General features: G+C 36.5%; 1 protein-coding gene across 13 annotated transcripts in view; it reads left to right on the forward strand.

The window, feature by feature from the left end:
- DOCK3 (dedicator of cytokinesis 3) overlaps positions 1 to 19721 on the forward strand; it is a 600629-nt gene that overhangs the window by 114809 nt on the left and 466099 nt on the right. The window lies entirely within an intron of this gene.

A 19721-nucleotide genomic window follows, 5' to 3' on the forward strand; every position in this document is an offset into this window, starting at 1 on the left:
AACCCCAAGCAAGCTCTGCCCTGTCAGCGCAGAGCCTGATGTGGGGCTCGAACTCAAGAACCATGAGATCATGACGTGAACTGAGACAGAGTCAGACGCTTAACCAACCGAGCCACCCAGGTGCACCAAAAGATCTTAGTTTTATTTTTATTTATTTACTTATTTTTTTCAGTATAGAATTTTTTTTTCATTATATGAAGTTTATTGTCAAATTGGTTTCCATACAACACCCAGTGCTCATCCCAAAAGGTGCCCTCCTCAATACCCATCACCCACCCTCCCCTCCCTCCCACCCCCCATCAACCCTCAGTTTGTTCTCAGTTTTTCAGAGTCTCTTATGCTTTGGCTCTCTTCCACTCTAACCTCTTTTTTTTTTTCCTTCCCCTCCCCCATGGGCTTCTGTTAAGTTTCTCAGGATCCACATAAGAGTGAAACCATATGGTATCTGTCTTTCTCAGTATGGCTTATTTCACTTAGCATCACACTCTACAGTTCCATCCATGTTGCTACAAAGGGCCATATTTCATTCTTTCTCATTGCCACGTAGTACTCCATTGTGTATATAAACCACAATTTCTTTCTCCATTCATCAGTTGATGGACATTTAGGCTCTTTCCATAATTTGGCTATTGTTGAGAGTGCTGCTATAAACATTGGGGTACAAGTGCCCCTATGCATCAGTACTCCTGTATCCCTTGGTTAAACTCCTAGCAGTGCTATTGCTGGGTCATAGGGTAGGTCTATTTTTAATTTTTTGAGGAACCCCCACACTGTTTTCCAGAGTGGCTGCACCAATTTGCATTCCCACCGACAGTGCAAGAGGGTTCCCGTTTCTCCACATCCTCTCCAGCATCTATAGTCTCCTGATTTGTTCATTTTGGCCACTCTGACTGGTGTGAGGTGATATCTGAGTGTGGTTTTGATTTGTATTTCCCTGATGAGGAGCGACATTGAGCAAAAAGATCTTAGTTTTAAATGTGCCACTGATTTGTCACCCATTGTTATCTTTTATACTTAGTGCTGATAAATGAAGATTTAAAATAGCAAGAAGTTAGTGCAAATAAGTACACTAGATCATTTGTTGACAGTTTTCAGTGAAAATAATGGAAAGATCATTTTTTATTATGAATATAATTTATTGTCAAATTGGCTTACATACAACACTCTGCTCATCCCAACAAGTGCCCTCCTCAATGCCCATCACCCATTTTCCCTCTCCCCCACCCCCTTGTCCACCCTCAGTTTGTTCTCTGTATTTAATAGTCTCTTGTGATTTGCCTCCCTCCTTCTCTGTTTGTGCCTCTTTTTTCCCCCTTCCCTTCCCCCATGGTCTTCTGTTAAGTTTCTCAAGATCCACATATGAGTGAAAACATAAGATATCTTTCCTTCTCTGACTGACTTATTTCACTTAGCATAATACCCTCCAGTTCCATCCATGTTGCTGCAAATGGCATGACTTCATTCTTTCTCATTGCCAAGTAGTATTCCATTGTATATATAAACCACATTTTCCTTATCCATTCGTCAGTTGATGGACATTTAGGCTCTTTCCATAATTTGGCTATTGTTGAAACCACTGCTGTAAACATTGGGGTACATGTGCCCCTATTCATCAGCACTCCTGTATCCTTTGGGTAAATTCCTAGTAGTGCTATTGCTGGGTCATGGGGTAGTTCTATTTTTAATTTTTTGAGGAACCTCCACACTGTTTTCCAGAGTGGGTGCAGCAGTTTGCATTCCCACCAGCAGTTCCAAAGATATCCTCTTTCTCACATCCTTGCCAGCATTTGTAGTTTCCTGATTTGCTCATTTTAGCGACTCTGGCCAGTGTGAGGTGGTATCTCAGTGTAGCTTTGATTTGTATTTTCCTGATGATGAGTATCGTTGAGCATCTTCTCATGTGTCTGTTGGCCATCTGGATATCTTCTTTGGAAAAGCATCTATTCATGTCTTCTGCCCATTTCTTTACTGGATTATTTGTTTTTTGGGTGTTGACTTTGGTAAGTTCTTTATAGACTTTGGATACTGGCCCTTTATCCAATATGTGATTTGCAAATATCTTTTCCCATTCTGTTGGTTGCCTTTTAGTTTTGTTGATTGTTTCCCTAGCAGTGCAGAAGCTTTTTATCTTGATGAGGTCCCAGTAGTTCAATTTTGCTTTTAATTCCCTTGCCTTTGGAGATGTGTTGAATAAGAAATTGTTGCAGCTGAGGTCGAAGTTTTTGCCTGCTTTCTCCTCTAGGATTTTGATGGTTTCCTGTCTCACATTTGTGTCTGGAAAGATTATTTTGAATGTAGACCTTTTGAATAAATTTCCACATTTTGAGGTTGAATTCTCTGTATAAATTTATGCAAGTGGTTGGCACTTTGTTTCTTGCCTGTTAGTTATATAATTGGAAAAAGAATATAGAATTGTGTGAGCTGTGCATATTTTTTTTGATGTACCAAAGGAAAAAATCAGTATTTTTAGATAATTATAGATTTTGGTTTTGGTCCTTGATTTTATAGTTGGTCATTTAAATTATTTCTAAAGTAGATCTACATGGAAGTCTGCCTTTCAAAATGAACCATGATTTTTTATTAAACTATTTTTAATCATGACGTGGAGTAGAAGAGAAGTTTTGGCTTGTCTCTACTTCTGTGCCACTACTATCCCAGGATGGCGGGTGGGGATAAATAAATTTCCATTTATTTCCTTTTGTCGATGAAGACTATATTACACCTTTGAAATAAAAAGTTTGAAACTTCTTGTTGAAGGGTACTTTTTGCTGAACTGCATTTGGTGCTTTTGATCTGACTTGCTTGTTTTGTACCCAGAATCTTTGTAAAGAACTGCTGTTTGTTGACCATCACATGGCCTGATCTATACAGAGGCTTCATTCTTTTGGGTTAACATTGTTGACACTGTTCTGCAGCCTCTCTGTCAGTAGCCATTGTAGTGGTACTGTTGGCTCTTTTTGATATTATAACCTCACTTACATTGGGTGACTGGGAAGGACAATTCACAGCCTAAATAATAATGCATATTTAGCAAAGCAGTAAAGTCAACAGTGTTTGAGATTATAAATGTGAAAACACCTAGCACAGAGCATAGCATAGGGACAGGTGACCACTATATTTTTTTTAAAGGGAAAGTTTTCCCTGTCATTTTATTTATTTATTTATTTATCTAAAAAGTAAACTCTACCCCCAATGTGGGGCTTGCACTCACAACCCTGAGATCAAGAGTTGGAAAAAATATATATATAAAAGGGAATGAAAAAAAAAAAGTTGGATGCTCTAAGGACTGAGCCAACCTGTACTCTGACTACTACTTTTTGTCTATATGTTTAAGTAATTGTAGCTTTCAGATGAATATATAGAGATATATATTTATATGTATATAAAATAATATATATGTTAAATAAATAATTAAATATATATTTATATATATTCACACACAAGACTCAGAATATTTTTCTTTTTTAAAAATGTTTATTTGGGGCGCCTGGGTGGCTCAGTTGGTTAAGCATCCGACTCCAGCTCAGGTCATGATCTCGCAGTTCGTGAGTTCGAGCCCCATGTCGGGCTCTGGTGCTGACAGCTCAGAGCCTGGAGCCTGCTTCAGATTCTGTGTCCCCCTTTCTCTCTGCCCCACCCCTGCTTGTGCTCTGTCTCTCTGTGTCTTTCAAAAATGAATAAACGTAAAAAAAATTAAAAAAAAAATAAAAATGTTTATTTCTGAGAGAGAGAGAGCACGTGAGCACATGTGCAGGGAGGAGCAGAGAGAGGGGGAAACAGAATACCAAGCAGGCTCTGTGCTGTCAGCACAGAGCCCAATGCAGGGATTGAACTCATGAACCATGAGATCATGACCTGAGCTGAAATCAAGAGTTGGACACTTAACCAACTGAGCCATGCAGGCACCCCCAGAATATTTTTCTAAATAGACTTTTCTATTAATTAATTGGTATTTCCCTTTTTACTTATTGCTTTTCTAACCTGATGGGATTAAATTTTTAAAAAGTTTCTTTTAAAAAAATCGGAGTTTAAGTGACTTTTTTTTTTTAATATACACAAAGGGTGTTTAACATGACTAATCATGGAAGATGTAATCCAAAGTTGACAAATGTTAATTTTTGCACCTATCTCATTTCCTTTTTTTTTATGTTTATTTTTGAGAGAAGAGAGAGAGAGAGAGACAGACAGACAGAGTGTGAGTGGGGGCTCGAACGCACAAACCACAAGACCTGAGCTGAAGTCGGACGCTTAACTGACTGAGCCACCTAGGCACCCTTCTCATTTCCTTTTTTTTTTTTTAAATGTTTATTTATTTCTGAGACAGAGACAGAGCATGAGTGGGGTAGGGGCAGAGAGAGAGGGAGACACAGAATCAGAAGCAGGCTCCAGGCTCTGAGCTGTCAGCACAGAGCTCGATGCGGGGCTCGAACTCACAAACCGTGAGATCATGATCTGAGCTGAAGTCGGTTGCTCAACCGACTGAGCTACCCAGGCACCCCTCTCGTTTCCTTTTTTAAAAATTATTTAAATTTCTTTATTTAAATTAAAGTTAGTTAACATACAGTATAGTATTGGTTTCAGGAGTAGAACCCGTCACTTAAACACCCAGTGCTCATTCCAACCAGTGCCCCCCTTAATGCCCATCACCCATTTAGCCCTTCCCTCCATCCACCTCCCCTCCAACAACCCTCAGTTTCTCTTCTGTATTTAAGAGTTTCTTATGGTTTGCCTCCCTCTCTGTTTTTATCTTATTTTTCCTTCATGTTTATCTGTTGTGTTTCTTAAATTCCACATATGAGTGAAATCACATGATATTTGTTTTAACTCACTTATTTCTCTTAGCATAATACACTGTAGTTCTATCCGTATTGTTGCAAATGGCAAGATTTCATTTTTTAATTGCCGAGTAGTATTCCATTATATGTATATACCACATCTTCTTTATCCACTCATCAGTCAATGGACATCTGGGCTCTTTTTATAATTTGGCTATTGTTGATGGTGCTGCTAAAAACAACAGGGTGCATATGCATTTTTTGTAACCTTTGGATAAATAGTAGTGCAATTGATGGATGTTAGGTTAGTTCTATTTTTAATTTTTTTGAGGAGCCTCCATACTGTTCTCCATAGTGGCTATACCAGTTAGCATTCCCACCAACAGTGCAAAAGAGTTCCCCTTTCTCTACATCCTCACCTACCTATATCTGTTGTTTCCTGAATTGTTAATTTTAGCCATTCTGACACACCTATCTCATTTCATTCACATAGTAAGTACTTAGCACTTATTGGCAATAAGGACTCATACACAGTACTGTGCTTCTTCCCTACTTCTGTGACAATTATCTAGTATTCTCAGTTTCTTCTCTTTGTACAGTAATTACCTTTAAACAGTATAATGCTTTCCTGAGTTCTGCTGTCTTTGAATGTATAGTGAATCCTTAGCTGTCTTTCTAAAATTTATAATTTGCTTCTTGCTCTTCAGTCTAATGTGGTTATATTTAAAAAAAAATCAATTTTCTATATTTTTTTTCATCTCCTTTGTGGACCAATTGCTTAAGTAGACTACACTTTGAATACCTTTTAAATTCTAAAATCCCTAGTGATTTCAGTATGAAATAGGATGTAGCACTACATTTCTGCTAGAAATTTAGTTTCATTTGTTACCTTAATTTTTAATCACATTTTACAAAATGATATTGACATGACATTGGTATCATGGTATGGTATTTTTAATGTAAAAGTTTAGGTATACATTATTAAATTTTCTAATTTCACTAGTATATAATTTTATAATTTATTTTACATGATTTTCCATTTTTAGTAAGTATAGTCAGTGATGTTTAAGTTGATGAAATGCACATATGTCACTTTTTCAGTGATCTATACTAGGATTATGATATCTGGGTGAAAGAAGTTTACAGGTTGGGACTGTTTCTATATCAAATGAGGCCAAGTTTGGAGGAATGTGAACTCCATAAGCAAATAATTTTTTTAGATATTTGTGCCACAGTGTCACTACAAGCTTTCATCAGGTTACTAAAATCAAATCTGATTTTTCAGTGTCCGCTTAATATCCTAGAGTCTTTCGTTTTAGTGTTATTTTTCCACTTTACTTTTCTATTGTTTGTCATTTTCCATCTTGTGGACCTTTATAAGTAAGTTTTTTTTTTAAATATGAGATTATGATTTGCATTGATTTTTTTAAGTGGGATTATAGCCTGCATTTTATTTTGTTTACTTGTTGTTAGTTCTTTTCCTGTCTCTTTCCAGCAGAGAACTTTTCTCAGTAGTGACTCTTATTTCTTGTGTTGATGAGGTTGATATAAAGACTTTTTTTTTTTATTTTTTATTTTTTATTTTTTTTTTTAAATTTTTTTTTCAACGTTTTTTATTTATTTTTGGGACAGAGAGAGACAGAGCATGAACGGGGGAGGGGCAGAGAGAGAGGGAGACACAGAATCGGAAACAGGCTCCAGGCTCCGAGCCATCAGCCCAGAGCCTGACGCGGGGCTCGAACTCACGGACCGCGAGATCGTGACCTGGCTGAAGTCGGACGCTTAACCGACTGCGCCACCCAGGCGCCCCGATATAAAGACTTTTTAAAATATAATTTATTGTCAGATTGGCTTACATACAACACCCAGTGCTCATCCCAACAAGTGCCCTGCCTCACCCCCCTGTCCATCCTCAGTTTGTTCTCTGTATTAAGAGTCTCTTGTGATTTATCTCTCTCCCTCTCTGTTTGTAACTATTTTTTTCCCCTTCCCTTCCCCCATGGTCTTCTGTTAAGTTTCTCAAGATCCACATATGAGTGAAAGCATATGATATCTGTCTTTCTCTGACTGACTTATTTCACTTAGCATAATACCCTCCAGTTCCATCCATGTTGCTGCAAATGGCATGATTTCATTCTTTCTCATTGCCAAGTAGTATTTCATTGAATATATAAACCACATCTTCTTTATCCATTCATCACTTGATGGACATTTAGGCTCTTTCCATAATTTGGCTATTGTGATATAAAGACTTTTTGTAAATCTAGCTTAAGGAAACCTAGTTTGGCTTTTCATGGAAAACTACACATACACCTAGTAATAAATTATATATTAAAACTATGTAATAAACTATATAGACAAAGAAAATAAGCCTTTTCTCTTAGGCCAGTCTATGTTTTAGGATATTAAATCAAAAGAGACGTTTTGGTTTATTTTAGCTCTCATATTCCTAAAGTACTATCTTCATCTGGTGGGTTTGGGTAGAAGTCTTAGTTTAAGTCACAAACAGGACGGCCATTAGATGGAAAGCTCTAGATAGTACTTTGTATGAATGTGAATTATGAGTGAAAGTTGAAACAGAGTTATAAGCATGAGAGATTCACTGGTGGCTTTAAAAAAAAAGTTTATTTGGGGGGGAGGGGCAAAGAGAGACAGGGGGAGACAGAGAATCCTAGGCAGACTCCACACTGGCAGTGCAGAGCCCGATTCAGGGCTCAAACTCATGAACCCTGAGATCAGGACCTGAGCCGAAGTTGGATGCTTAAACAACTGAGCCACAAACGCGCCCCTCACTGGTGGCTTTTTAACAATAAATAAATTGTGATTAAAGTCATATTTGTTAGGCAAGTAGTTTAGATTCTATCAGTGATCACTAATTACGGACAGATTATATGGTAAAAAAAAAATTCTTATTTTGCTGGAAGAGTTATTCACTTTCCATGGGTGTGGAGGCTCTTTATACTCGTTTACTCTGATTTTGTGTTCAGTGATTGTACTTTCTGTTGCAAGTAGTAAATCTTCTCTGTAAGAGTGTATCAACCTTTTGCTGGTAAGAAGGGAAGATACAGATGTTAGCTCGTGCGCTAATTTGACCTTTGCTAATTGGGTAAGAGTATTTTTTCTTTTAATTTACATCCCAACTTTTCCAAAAATGATTTACGAGAGCTGTTTAGGAGTTCGTAGTTTTGGTCCCCTAATGTTTCTTAGAATGAGTAGCATTAAGAAACTTCAGGCTGCAGTTATTTTATTTCAGAAGCCTAGTCTCCCCCATAAAGTCTCCACTTGATAGTACTTAGCAAACAGAGTTTTTTAGTGTATGTTATTTCTCTGTCACACCCTGCACCCACCCCACAACTGAATTACTACAGTGTGTCAGCCATTGTGCAAGGCACTTTACATGTATCAGTGCTAATTTTATCAACAAACTTGCCAGGTAGGTATTATCACCCCTTATATTACAGATTCACTCTTTCTTGTATTTCCCAAATATTTGAGTACCTAATGGAGGTGTGAAGCACACACTTCTATCTCTTGGAGCTCAGCTGTAAAAGAATGAAATGAAGTCCCTGTTCTCATTGAGAAGAATAAAGAAGGATAAAATAGGAAGAAGGAAATAGACTATGTGCATTGGGGTGGGGTGGGAGGCTTCTGCTATGTATTTATATAGGATAATCATAGAAGGTCTTTCTGAGAAGATAACATTTGGAAGGGGGAATATGTGGAAGTGAGGAAGCAATCCTATGGTTTTCTTTTTTTTTTTAATTTTTTTTAACGTTTTATTTATTTTTGAGACAGAGAGAGACACAGCATGAATGGGGGAGGGGCAGAGAGAGAGGGAGACACAGAATCGGAAGCAGGCTCCAGGCTCTGAGCCATCAGCCCAGAGCCCGACGCGGGGCTCGAACTCGCGGACCGCGAGATCGTGACCTGAGCTGAAGTCGGACGCTTAACCGACTGAGCCACCCAGGCGCCCCAATCCTATGGTTTTCTGAGAGAAGAGCAGTCTAGGCATACATGCAAAAAGTATAAAGGACTGAAGTGTGAGAGCTTGCTTAGTGAGTTGAAGGAATTGCAGGGAGACTGGTGTGACTGTAGTAGAGAGGTTGGTTGGGAAGGAGCAGAGAGAGTAGTGGGAAATGAGGTCAGCAGAGGCTGTAGTAAGGACTTTGGATTTTACTTTGAGATGGGATGACATTAGACAGTTTGACAGAGGAATAACATGCTCAAGGAGTTATACTTTACTTTTGGAATTTGAAGACAGTACTCAAACTTTTCCTAGTAGTTCTTGCATTGTAAAGTTTCATCACCAGACATTTGGGTAAAGTGAAGAATTCTGTGTTTTTCACAACAGTCCTGTGAATAACATGTCCCTACCTTAGAAGTTAGAGAGTTGCAACCAGTTACTGAGGAAAGGAAGATCTGGGGTTTCTGAAGGCAATACTTGTTTAGCATTTCTTTAAATTCAATCATGATATTATGATTTAAGTCAAAGATATACATGATAATTGATTCTCTGAAAGCAGCAGTCTTTGTAGTAAATTATAATATTGAATGTTGTAATAATGCCTTCCTTTCTTCATTCAATATTCCATAAAAACTTAAACCTGAAAGTGTTAGAGTATAAAAATATGTCTGAATCTTAAGTTCCTAATAGTGATCAAGCCATCAGACATTGACTTAAGATGGGAAAGACTCTGATATACTCTTCACTTAAATACATATGATGACAGTGAGATTGATGAGGAGTCAGGCAATATGACCAAGGGGGTTTTACTTTGTGTCTCAGCATTGTGAAATCTTGGTAGTCAAAGATAAATGAGGAAAATGAAAGGAAGGATTATAGCTAGATTGTCCAGGGTTCTTGTAGTAGAAAAACAGACATTTAAAATATGCTTTATTGTGTTAGCTAATTAAAAACATCTCTTTCCTGTTGATTCTTAATGGTTTTAGAAATATTTGAGTTGTTTTCTTTTTGATTCTTTATCTGAGAAGTTATGAACTTTTTTGTTCTATATGTAAAAGACAAAACGATTGAGTTCTCTTTCTTCTCTCTTTTCTTTCTTCTTATGCTTTCTTCACTCTCTTCAGTTCTAAATCTTGTATAGAATGGGCACATTTACCAAAATTTGTAGCAGTGTTTTGGTTTTAAGAAAAGGTGATGCCTGAAATTCATTGAGCACAGTTCTCATGACCCTCACAATGGTAGCATCCCATGGAGGTGATAATGTATTTTTGAAGTTGCTTAGTATTCAGCAAAACTGGTCTAAGTCTTACTCTCTTCTTTCCTCCCCACCTCCCAATGAGAAGCAAGAGTTTGTATTGCAGTATAATATATATATATTTAATTAATAAGGAAACCACTTTTGATAAGCAATATTTTGAGGATTTACTGGATGAGAAATCATTGACCTTTGTAAACATGTTACCTGATCAAGTGTTTACTTGAAGTCTTGAGGTGGTGCTTTATCCTAATTATTCTCTCATTGTCATTTTATAAAAACCTTAAAAAAGTGACATATAGTCATGTGCACCAAAACATCTGTGTAATTATATTGAAGCATTTGGATTCTGTAACTCCTTAATAGTTTTTCTTTGAGTAGTACAAGGGAGATGTTAACATGAATGGCATTGCAGTCAGATAAAAAATGACCTGTCATAAGATTTAACAAGGTAGCCTCAAGAATTTGTGAAATATGAGAAAGTATGGAAGGATGACCAGTACTTTGATGCTGTGTGTAATATATTAAAGGCAACAGAGCATTCCTGTAAAAGTCTCCTAGTGCATATGTATAGAAAATTCTCTAAGGATATAATTCTCAACCTTTTCAGACCTAGTACTAGCCTGCCTTTTTATCCCTTTATAATAGGTTTATTGAGATAGAATTCACATACCATAAAATTCACGCTTTAAAAATGTACAGTTCACAGGGCACCTGGTGGCCTAGTTGGTTGAGCATCTGACTGTGGATTTTGGCTCAGGCCATGAGCCAGGGTTGTGGGATTGAGCCCTGAGTTGGGCTCCATGCTGGGCATGGAGCCTGCTTAAGATTCATTCTCTCTCTCTCTCTCTCTCGCTCTCGCTCTCTCTCTCCCCCTCCAGCTCTCTCCCCGACTTGTGATCTCTTTGCATCTAAAATAAAATTTAAAAAAATGTACAGTTCACTGTTTTCATGGTACAGAATTGTGCAGCTATCACCACTGACTAATTTTAAAATAGTTTTATCACTTGAGAAAGAAACCCCATTTCCATTAGCAGATACTCCCCCACCCCTTGGCAACCACTAATCTACTTTGTGGATTAGCCTATTCTGGACATTTCATATAAATGTAATTATTCAATTTGTGTGTTCATGGTTCATCTATGTTGAAGCATGTGTCAGAACTTGATTGCTTTTTATGGTTAAGTAGTAATGCGTTGTATGCGTATGCCATATTTTATTTATCCATTCATCAGTTGGCAGACATTTGGGTTATTTTTACCTTTTGGCTGTTGTGAATACTGCTGCTGTGAACACTTGTGTGCAGATAGTTGTTTGAATACCCATTTAAAATTTATTTGAGTATATACTTAAGAGTGGAATTGTCAGGTCATACGGTAGTTCTGTCTTAAACATTGTGAGGAACTAACAAACTGTTTTATTTCTTTCTTTATTATTTTTTTAACCAATAATAATATTCCTATTTATTTATCTACCAAAGGAATTGCTACATTGTATGGTAGTTCTTATTTTGATTTTTTTTAAATATGAAATTTATTGTCAAATTGGTTTCCATACAACACCCAGTGCTCATCCCCAAACTGTTTTCTTTAAAAAACTTTTTTTTTAACATTTATTTTTAAGAGACAGAGCATGAGCAGGGGAGGGGCAGAGAGAGAAAGAGACACAGAATCTGAAGCAGGCTCCAGGCTCTGAGCTGTCAGCACAGAACCCAACATGGGGCTTGAACCCATGAACTGTGAGATCATGACCTGAGCTAAAGTCAGACACTTAACTGACTGAGCCACCCGATGCCCCTGGCAAACTGTTTTCTAAAGTGTCTGCACCATTTTACAACCTATCAGTAATGTTTGAATGTTCCAATATCTCCATATCTTTGTCAATACTTGTTATTGTCTGTGTTTGTTATTGTAGCCAGTTTATTGGGAGAGAAATGGTATCTCACTATGGTTTTGATTTGTATTTCTTTAATAACTAATGATGTTGAACTTCTTTTGATTTTTTTATTAGTCATTTGTGTGTCTTCTTTGGAGAAATGTTTATTTAAATCCTTTTGCCTGTTGAAAAAAATGATTTATCTTTTCATTTTTAAAAAAGTGTTTATCTTGAGAGAGAAATAGAGAGTGAGCAGGGAGGGGCAGAGAGAGAGAGAGGGAGAGAGAATCCGAAGGAGGCTCCAGGTGACAGTGTAGAGCCTGATGTGGGATCCGAATTCATGAACTGTGAGATCATGGCCTAAGCCGAAATCAAGAGTCGGACACTTAACCAACTGAGCCATGCAGGCGCCCCTATCTTTTTATTTAGTTGCAAGAGTTCTTTGTATATTCTGGATACTGGTCTTTTATTAGGTATATGATATACAAATATTTTTGCCCATTCTGTGGATTGTATTTTTTTAATGTCCTTTGGGGAATAAAACTTTTAATTTTGATGTAGCTGAATTCATTTATTTTTTTTTCTGTTGCTTGTGCATTAAACCAGTGTTTAACACAAGGTCATGAAGATTTTCATCTGTATTTTCTTCTAAGAATCTTTGAATTTGGAAAGCATAAATATTTTTAATGTCTTCTCTGGCAACTCAGACCCCCCTTGCCAATTTCTAGAAATTTCTCTAAAATGCAGTAATATCCCCATTTCAGTGGTAGTGTTTAAGGGATAATATACAGAAGTAGAATTTCAGTGTCATACAGTATGCATATAACAAATACTGCATTGTTTTTGAAAGCGAGGACCATTTATTATCACCCTCGCTAGCAGGATCTGATTTCTCTACATGCTCTTGCCAATATCTGCTTTTGTTAGAATTTAAAATAAAGTGTTAACCAATGTGGTAGATGTGAAATGTTATCCTGGTGCATGTGAGTGTGTGTGTGTGTGTGTGTGTATGTATATGTATTTATTTTAGTCAGGTTATTGTGGTATAACTTATGTGCAACAAATGTCACCCTTTTGGAGTACTTGTCTATGAATTTTGATAAATGTATAACCCTATAACCATCACCACAGTTAAGATACAGAATATTTTTGTCACCCCCGTATGTAATATCAGGCTCCCTGTAGGCAACCTCCCTTCCAATGCCCTTCCCCCCAGCCCTGGCAGCCCTGATGTATTTTCTGGTCCTCTAGTTTTGTGTTTTCTAGAATGTTATATAACTGGAATCATATATTACATAGCCTGTTGTGCCTGGCTTTTTTTTCACTTAGCATAATGCATTCAAAATTCATTCATGTTGATCTGTGGCTTGCTTTTTCTGAGTAGTATTTCATTGTATAGATTCAAGCCACATTTTATTTATCCATATAGCAGTTGATAGATATTTGAATTGCTTTATTTTTGAAGATTATGAATAAGGTTGTTTTAAACATTGTATATATATTTTAGCATGGACTTTTTTTTTCATATTGGTGGGATTGGTGGGTCATATAGTAAGTGCATTAAAAAATAGACTTTATTTTTTAGTGTAGTTTTAGGCTACCAACAAAACTGAGAAGAAAGTACTGAGAATTCCCATATAACCTCTGCTCTTACACATGCACAGCCTCTCACACTATCAACATCCACACCAGAGTGGTGTACATTTGTTACAATCAATGAGCCTACATCAACACATTATTATCACCCCAAATACATAGTTTACATCAGGGTTCACTCTTAGTCTTCATTCTGTTGGTTTGGATAAATGTATAAAATGACATGTACCCACCCTTATAGTATCACACAGAATAGTTTCACTGGCCTAAAAATTCTCTCCACCTATTTATCTATCCCTCCTTCCCTCCAACCCTTGACAACCACTGATCTTTTTACTGTTTCCATGGTTTTGCTTTTTACAGGATGTCATGTAGTTGGACTCATATAGTATGTGAATTTTTCAGATTTCCTTTTCTCATTTAGTAGTATGCATTTAAAGTTCTTCCATTTCTTTTTGTGCTTTGATAGCCCATTTCTTTTTATTGCTGAATAATATACCAGTGTCTGGATGTACCACAGTTTATTTATCCATTCACTTACTGAATGATAACTTGGTTGCTTCCAGCTGTTATAAACATTTGGTGCAGGTTTTTTTTGTGGACATAAATGTTCAACTCATTTGAGTAAATACCTTGGAGTCAGACTGATGAATCATATGGTAAGAGTGTATTTAGTTTTGTTAAGAAACTGCTACACTGCCTTACAAAATGGCTTTACCATTTTGGATTCCTACTGGCAATGAATGAGAGTTCCTATTGCTCCACATCCTTATCAGCATGTGGTGGTGTCAGTGATTTGGATTTTGGCCATTAATAATATGTATGTGTAGTATCTCATTTTAATTTATAATTCTCAAATCACATATAATGTTGAACATCTTTTCATATGCTTTTTTGATACCTGTAGATCTTCTTTGGGGAGGTGTCTGTTCAGGTCTTTTGAACATTTTTTTTTAATATGAAATTTTTTGGCAAATTGGTTTCCATACAATACCCAGTGCTCATACCAACAGGTGCCCTCCTCAGTTCCCATCACCCACTTTCCCCTCCTTCCCACCCCTTATCAACCCTCAGTTTATTCTCAGTTTTTAAGAGTCTCTTATGGTTTGGCTCCTTCCCTCTCTGTAACTTTCTTTCCCCCTCCCCTCCCCCCTGGTCTTCTGTTAAGTTTCTCAGAATCCACATAAGAGTGAAAACATATGGTATCTGTCTTTTTCTGTATGACTTATTTCACTTAGCATAACACTCTCCAGTTCCATCCACGTTGCTACAAAAGGCCATATTTCATTCTTTCTCATTGCTACATAGTACTCCATTGTATATATAAACCACAGCTTCTTTATCCATTCATCAGTTGATGGGCATTTAGGCTCTTTCCATAATTTGGCTGTTGTTGAAAGTGCTACTATAAACATTGGGGTCCAAGTGCCCCTATGCATCAGCACTCCTGTATCCCTTGGGTAAATTCCTAGCAGTGCTATTGCTGGGTCATAGGGTAGGTCTATTTTTAATTTTTTGAGGAACCTCCATGCTGTTTTCCAGAGCAGCTGCACCAGTTTGCATTCCCACCAGCAGTGCAAGAGGGTTCCTGTTTCTCCACATCCTCACCAGCATCTATAGTCTCCTGATTTGCTCATTTTAGCCACTCTGACTGGCGTGAAGTGGTATCTGAGTGTGGTTTTGATTTGTATTTCCCTGATGAGGAGTGACATTGAGCATCTTTTCCTGTGCCTCTTGGCCATCTGGATGTCTTCTTTGGAAAAATGTCTATTCATGTCTTCTGCCCATTTCTTCATCCATTTTGAGTTTATTTTTGTTAATGGTGTAAGAAAGTGGTCTAGTTTCATTCTTCTGCATGTTGCTGTCCAGTTCTCCCTGCACCATCTTCTGAACATTTAAAAACAAATTATTTATTAATTTTGAGGGGGGGAGAGAGAGAGAGAGAGAGAGAGAGAGAGAGAGAGAGAGAGAGAGAGAGAATCCCAAGCAGGCTCCACGCTGTCAGCACAGAGCCTGACGTGGGACTCGATCTCACAAACCATGAGATCATGACCTGAGCCAAAATCAAGAGCCAGAGGCTTAACTGACTGAGCTACCCAGGCACTTCTGCCCATTTTGTAATTGAGTGTTTTTTGTTAAGTTTTAAGAATTTTTTGAATATTTTAGTAACAGATTTATATCTCATATGTCTTTTATAAATATTTTCTCCTGGCCTGTGGCTTGTCTTCAAATTTCCTTGAGAGTGTTTTTGTAGAGCAATAGTTTCATTTTAATGAAGTCTAGCTTGATTCTTTCTTTCATGGATCATGCATTGGGTGTAGAATCCAAAAGGTCGTTGGCATGCACAGGTAATTTAGATTTTCTCTTATGTTATCCAGAAAACTCTAGAGTTTTTAAATTTTATTTTGAGAGAGAGAGAGAGGGAGCACACGTGAGAATCTCAAGCAGGCTCCACATTCAGCACAGAGCCTGACATGGGACTCTGGGACTCCATTCCACAACCATGAGATCATGACCTGAGCCAAAATCAAAAGTTGGACACTCAAATACTGAGCCCCCTAGGGTGCCCCTCTGGAGTTTTAAAGATTGTACTTTACATTTAGATCTTTGATCCGTTTTGATTTAATTTTTGCGAAGGGTGTAAGGTCTGTGTCTAAATTCATTTTTTTATGATGATGTCCAGTTGTCCCAGCACTCTTTGTTGAAAAGACTACCTTTTCTCCATTGTATCACCTTTGTTCCTTTGTCAAAGATCAGTTGATTATATTTATGTGGGTGTACTTTTGTGCTCTCTGTTCTGTTGATCTGTTTGTTCTTTCTCTAATACTGAACTGTCTTGATTACTGTAGCTTTATAATAGTTTTGAAGTCAGGTAGTGTCGGCTTCCATCTTTTTAACTCTCCTTACGTTAGATTATGTTACATGTTACCTATTCCAAGTATGTTACCTTTTCATATAAACTTTGGAATCAGTTTGTCAATATCCAAAAACAATTTGCTGAGATGTTTACTGGCAGTAGGTTGTCTTATCATGCACAGAAGTTTTAAGTTTTGATGTAGTCCGGTTTATCTATTTTTACTTTGTTGCTTGTGCTTTTGGTGTAATATCCAAGAAATAATTTTCAAGTTTATATCATGAAGATTTTAACTGTTTTTTAAGAGTCTTTTTAACTCTTAGAAGAGCAAAAGCTTAAAACTTTTATGAGGATTACATTATTAATTCTTTTATAGAGTATGCTTAAGAAATCTTTGTCTAACCCAAGGTCACAAAAATGTTCTCCTGTTGTACCAGTTTTACACTTTTACATCTAACTATATGATACATTTTGAGGTAATTTTGTTTATAGTACAAGGTATGGGTAGCAGATTTTTTTCGTTTTATTGTTTTTTTTTTTCCTTTGGTATACTTATGTCCAATTATTTCACCACCATTTGTTTAAAAAAAACTTATTTCTCCATTGAAGTACTTTTGCACCTTTGTTGGAAATCAATTGTTCATTTATGTGTGCATTTATTTCTGGGTTTTCCAGTGTATTTCATTGATCTGTGTATCTGTTCTTTAGCCAGTACCATACTATATTTATTAAGGTAGGTTTATCTTAAGTCTTGAAATTAGGCAGCATGAGTCATTCACATTTTTTATACCTTTTCAAAATTATTTTGGCTATGCTAGTGGTCAGTTGCCTAAATTTTAGAAATAATAGCTGTAAAAATTTTTGCTGGGATTTTGATTGGCATTGCATTGAATCTACAGACCAATTTAGGGTTAATTGACACCTTAACAAAACTGAGTTTTACAATTCATAAACATGGTAAACCTCTTAATTTATTTTGGTCTTCTTGATTTCCCGTTTTGTCCTTTTCAGGGCTGTTAGTTTTCTGATTTCCATCACTAATATGGGGTTTTGGTTTTCTTTTTTTTTTTCAGTATATGAAATTTATTGTCAAATTGGTTTCCATACAGCACCCAGTGCTCATCCAAAAGGTGCCCTCTTTAATACCCATCACCCACCCTCCCCACCCTCCCACCCCCCATCAACCCTCAGTAGGGGTTTTGGTTTTCAAGCCTAACACAAGGCTGCAGGGAGGATATGGGATAGGGGAATTTTAAAAAGTCTTTGTTCTTACCAAGATTCAAGTTTCTTGAATAAATACTGTTTGGATTATTTCAAGTAAACTGTTAGATATGCGAATTCAACAAAGTCACAGGATATAAAATCAATGTACAGAAATCAGTTGCAATTCTATACACTAATAATGAAGCAGCAGAAAGAGAAATCAAGGAATTGATCCCATTTACATTTGCACTAAAAACTGTAAGATACCTAGGAATAAACCTAACCAAAGAGGTAAAAGATCTGTATGCTGAAAACTGTAGAAAGCCTATGAAAGAAATTGAAGATGACACAAAGAAATGGAATAACATTCCATGCTCATGGTTTGGAAGAACAAATATTTTTAAAATGTCTGTACTACCCAAAGCAATCTATACATTTAATGCAGTCCCTATCCAGGATAACACCAGCATTCTTCATAGAGCTAGAACAAACAATCCTAAAGTTTGTATGGAACCAGAAAAGACCCCGGATAGCCAATGTAACGTTGAAAAAGAAAACCAAAGCTGGAAGTATCACAATTCTGGACTTTAAACTGTATTTCAAAGCTGTAGTCATCAAGACAGTATGGTATTGGTACAAACACATACATATAAATCAATGGAATAGAATAGAGAACCCAGAAATGGACATACAAACAAATGGCCAACTAATCTTTGACAAAGCAGGAAAGAGTATCCAATGGCGGGGGATGAAGACAGTCTCTTCAGCAAATGGTGTTGGAAAAACTGAAAAGTGACATGCAGAAGAATGAAACTGGACCCCTTTCTTACACCATACACAAAAATAAATTCAAAATGGATGAAAGACCTAAATGTGAGATGGGAAACTATCAAAATCCTAGAGGAGAAAACAGGCAGCAACCTCTTTGACCTCAGCTGCAGCAACTTCTTACTAGATATTTCTCCAGCGGCAAGGGAAATAAAAGCAAAAATGAACTATTGGGACCTCATCAATATAAACCTTCTGAACAGCGAAGGTAACAGTCAACAAAACTAAATGTTTACTTCCAGAGTTCTATACAATTTGAATTTGAAAGTTTTTGCCAGGATTCTAACTGCTTTTATTGAGGAGAGGCTTTTTGGAGATCCTTACTCTGCCATTCTTGCTGATACCATTCTCTGTTCTGTTTCTTAAGATATTATAACAAGTATTAATAAATGAAGATATTGAAACTCTCAAGGTATAAATTGAGTTTCCTGAATTTATTATCTCAGCTAAACTAAACATAAACAAGGATATTTCTTCTTTTATTGTTTGTTAAGATTTCAGGAAAGTTGATTACTTTCCTCATAGCTTTGTTGTGAGATTTAAAGGTTAATACATGGAACAATCTCTCAATTACAGTACATGGAATTAAGAACAATAAACTCTCACTTATTATTAGCTATTATCAATAATTTCTTTTCCTTCATCTTCCTCCTTTAGATACCACTCATTGGAGATCCCCCCCCACCTTTTTTTTTGATGCAAAGCTGAGTTTTACTATTGCTTTTCAAGTCATTGGTTTTATACAGTACAAGAGAGAATTCATCACCTCTTGTCCAGTTCAAAAGGGCAATGGCATTGGTATATACAAGAAGAAAAGACTTGAACATTTTCTGCAATGATAGCTCAAAGCCTATGGAGAAATCATTCTCAAAAAGTTTTATTTGTATGTGAGATTTATCAATATGCTTAGTTCTCTAAAAAAGTTTTCATAAGTGCTTTTGATGTCTTTCAATTGTTATTTTTAAAGGACATAAAATTATATGATCTGCTTTTTCCTCTGTCCCTGTATAATCATTCAGTTTCCATTTACTAGAAAATATTTTATAAGAGTACAATATTTGGGATAGCAAAGAGGGAAGGACGTTGATTTTTTGAGATTATAGATATCAAATACTGTTATTCTGAAGGCAAAGATAACTAATAAATATGAGTAGGAAATGAATATATATTACTAAAAAGAGACTGTTTATTAGGATCTAAATTGAAAGGATATTTCCCCAAGGAAATCAAAGAAACTCTATGCAGGCTTAGAAGCAAAAATCTTCAGAAAACATCTGCTTTTAAATAATGGAGATTTTCCTTTTTAAACCCAAGAAGAAAAACTATAACAAAACTCTAAAATAATAGATTAGAATTGAGAAAATTTGGTAA

The sequence above is a fragment of the Panthera pardus genome, unplaced genomic scaffold (genome assembly GCF_024362965.1).
Source record: "Panthera pardus isolate Hobbes unplaced genomic scaffold, ASM2436296v1 HiC_scaffold_8, whole genome shotgun sequence".
NCBI lineage: Eukaryota > Metazoa > Chordata > Mammalia > Carnivora > Felidae > Panthera > Panthera pardus.